This window comes from Silene latifolia, chromosome 10, assembly GCF_048544455.1.
Source record: "Silene latifolia isolate original U9 population chromosome 10, ASM4854445v1, whole genome shotgun sequence".
NCBI lineage: Eukaryota > Viridiplantae > Streptophyta > Magnoliopsida > Caryophyllales > Caryophyllaceae > Silene > Silene latifolia.
In genome coordinates, this window is record NC_133535.1 from 162,362,181 (window position 1) to 162,366,129 (window position 3,949).

The window sequence follows — 3,949 nt, forward strand, 5'->3', positions numbered from 1 at the left end:
CACAGGGAGCCACCGAAAACCCCAACGAGCATCTCAACGATTTCTTGGATAGTTGTGACATGTTCAAGGCCAATGGAGTGACGGAGGATGCCGTACGCCTTAGGCTTTTCCCTTACTCTTTGAGGGGAGGTGCCAAGGAATGGCTTAAAAGTTGCGAACCCGACTCTCTTCGGACTTGGGACGATGTCTCTAAGGCTTTTCTTAACAAGTATTTCCCACCCCAACGAACCGCAAGAATCAAGAGTGAGCTCCAAGGGTTCACCCAACAAGAAGATGAGACCCTCTATGAAGCATGGGAGAGGTACAAGGGCCTCCAAAGACTATGTCCTCACCACGGTATTGGGGATGATGAGCTCATCAACAATTTCTATGAAGGGTTAAACAATGAGATGAAGATGAACCTTGATTCCGGCTCGGGGAAGGGAGCATTGGATAAGATAGATCACAAGACGGCGAAAGAGCTCATTGAAGAAATGGCTTCTCGTACCTTTCATTGGAACAATGATAGGCACAAGAGGAAAGGGAAGTCAACGGTCGAATCGGCCAACAATGTGGAAGTGAAAGAGATGATAGAAGAGCTTAAGCAACAAGTTGCTTTGATGAGCTCAAGCAAAACATCTAGCAATTCTTCTATGAGAAACCAAGTCTATAGTTGTGAGCTTTGTGGAGACCAAGGACACCCACCCAATGAGTGCCCTTTGGTGGTTGGAGATGGAAGTTGTATGGAGCAAGTGAACGGGATATGGGAGTCTAGTCCGGCCAAGCAAGCATTTAACAACAACCAATATCACCCCGGAATGAGAGCCCACCCAAACTTCTCCTATGGCTCTCAAAATGTCCAAAACCCAACCTTCCAACAAAAATCACAACAACCAAACTTTCAAGCTCAAAAGCAAAATACAACATTCAACCAAGGTCCACCGGATTTCCAAGGAAGAACCTTCCAACCAAGTCAACAATTTCAACCACTCAACCCACCAAGCAACCCACCTTTCCAACAAAACACCCAACCTTTCCAACAAAATTTCCAACCATTCCAACAACCCACCCAACCAAAGTCAAATGTGGAGCTCATGATAGAGCAATTAATGAGTTCTCAAACGCAATTCATCAACCATACCACTCAAAAACAAGAAGAGGCAACCACATCCATCAACCAACTAAGAACCCAAATGCAAGCTTCTCAACGGATGACGGACAACCAAATCTCCCAATTGGCTTCCCAAATGAGCCAACTACAAGCCTCCCAAGGGAAATTCCCGGGTAAAACCGAGGAAAATCCGAAAACCATGAATGCTATCCACTTGAGGAGTGGTAGAGATTTGGAAGACCGGGAATTTGTCAAGAAAAGGAAGAGTAGTAGACCGGGTAATGTCATTGAACCTCAAGTTGTGATTGAACCTCCTAAGGTAATTGAAGAAAAGGAGGGAGAAGAGGAACTCGTGGAAATTGTTGTGGAAACTCCAAAGGTGATTGATGAACCAACAAGGGTGGTTGAAGAGCCTCAACAACAAGTGGTAAGAACTTATGTACCACCGGTTCCCTTTCCACAAAGGTTGGCAAGAGCCAAACTTGAACAAAAGTATGGGAAGTTCATGGATATGATGAAGGGTATCAACATAACTATGCCTTTCATTGATGCCGTAAAGGAGATTCCAAGCTATGGAAAGTTCTTGAAGGAGCTCATCTCAAACAAAAACTCCTTGAGCCCGACAACCACGGTGAACTTATCCAAGGAGTGTAGTGCAATTCTCATGAATGAGGCTCCTCAAAAGCTTGAAGACCCGGGGAGTTTTTCCATACCTTGTAAGATTGGGACCGTGCATATTGAGAGGGCTTTGTGTGACTTGGGGGCAAGCATAAGTCTTATGCCCCTCAAAATTTTCAAGAAATTGAAGGGTTATGAGCTCTCACCAACAAGGGTTTCTCTCCAACTTGCGGATAGGTCGGTAAGATACCCCATTGGTCTTGTGGAGGATGTCCCACTCAAGGTGGGAAAACTTGCATTTCCATGTGATTTCTATGTAATGGACATCCCCGAGGACACAAATATCCCCATCATATTGGGACGCCCTTGCCTTGCTACGGGGGGTGCCATGATTGATGTGAAGAATGGGAAACTTTCTTTACAAGTGGGTGAGGATAAGGTTGAATTCTCTTTGAACAAGGCTATGAAAGAGCCTTCGGAAGAAAAGTCTTGTTATATGATCGATGTGGTAGAAGAATGGGTTGATATGAAGAAATTTGATGAAGACAAGGGTTTACAAGGGTTCCTTGAGGGCAAGGTAAAGGATTGCAAGGAACACCGGGAATATGCTCTAGCTATGGAAGCTACAATTGAAGAAGACCCGGACAAAGAATTTGAAAGCTTGAGAGGAGATGGTAAAAAGGAGGAGAGATCTACGCCTCCTCAAGTGGAGTTGAAACCTCTTCCTTCTACTCTTAAACATGCTTTCCTTGGCCCTAATGACACTTACCCCATTATTGTCAATAGTGCACTCAATGACACCGAACTTCAAAAACTACTTGATGTTGTGAAAAAATACAAGGATGTCATTGGGTATTCAATTGATGATATCAAGGGGATTAGCCCTTCTTTTTGCACCCATCGCATTCATTTGGAGGATGAGAGTGCATCTTCCATAGAGCCTCAACGCCGCCTTAACCCCGCTATGAAAGAAGTGGTTAGGAAGGAGGTGTTGAAGCTTTATGATGCAAGCATAATATACCCTATCTCCGATAGTGCGTGGGTGAGCCCGGTGCATGTTGTGCCGAAGAAGGGCGGGGTCACGGTAGTCACCAATGATAAGAACGAACTCATTCCAACAAGAGTCACAACCGGGTGGAGAATGTGTATAGACTATAGGCGCCTTAACAAGGCAACTAGGAAAGACCATTTCCCCCTCCCTTTCCTTGACCAAATGTTGGAAAGACTTGCCCAACATTCTCATTTTTGCTACCTTGATGGGTTTTCGGGATTTTTCCAAATCCCGATTCACCCTAATGACCAAGAAAAGACCACCTTCACGTGCCCATTTGGCACCTTCGCCTATAGGCGCATGCCCTTTGGGCTTTGCAATGCGCCGGCTACGTTTCAAAGATGCATGCTTGCGATATTTTCTGAATATGTTGAGAATATCATGGAGGTGTTTATGGACGATTTCTCCGTCGTAGGCACCTCATTTGATGGTTGTCTAGCTAATTTGGGTAAAGTCTTGAAAAGATGTCAAGAGAGTGGTCTAGTCTTGAATTGGGAGAAATGTCACTTCATGGTGACATCCGGGGTCGTTTTGGGTCATGTAGTGTCAAGTAAAGGCTTGGAAGTTGATCAAGCCAAGATTGAAGTGATCAAAACTTTACCCCCTCCTACTAATGTGAAAGGAATTAGAAGTTTTCTTGGGCATGCCGGTTTTTACCGGAGATTTATCAAGGATTTTTCTTTGATTGCCCGACCTTTAACATTGTTGCTTGGAAAAGATGTGCCATTTGAATTTACTAATGAGTGTTTGGATGCTTTCAATAGGTTGAAAGAAGCTCTCATCACCGCTCCGATTATGCAACCTCCCACTTGGGGAGAACCTTTCGAGTTGATGTGCGATGCTAGTGATGTAGCGGTGGGAGCGGTGCTTGGACAAAAGAAGAATGGTAAACTCCATGCCATATATTATGCAAGCAAGACCTTGGATGAAGCTCAATCACACTACACCACCACCGAAAAGGAGCTTTTGGCGGTCATATATGCCATGAACAAGTTTCGTTCTTATTTGGTGGGTTCTAAGGTAATTGTGCATACCGATCACACGGCGTTGAGGCACTTGCTAATCAAGAAGGAGTCAAAACCACGCTTGATTCGGTGGATTCTTTTGCTACAAGAGTTTGATATTGAAATTCGAGACAAGAAAGGTGTAGAAAATGTGGTAGCCGATCATCTTTCTCGGCTATTACATGT

General features: G+C 44.5%; 1 non-coding gene across 1 annotated transcript; it reads right to left on the reverse strand.

Annotated features, from left to right (window-relative positions):
• Positions 1-233: 233 nt before the first annotated feature.
• On the reverse strand, positions 234-340 carry LOC141610164 (small nucleolar RNA R71). Its single transcript, XR_012528060.1, has one exon. It is a non-coding gene; the product is annotated as a small nucleolar RNA R71 (small nucleolar RNA).
• Positions 341-3,949: the final 3,609 nt, after the last annotated feature.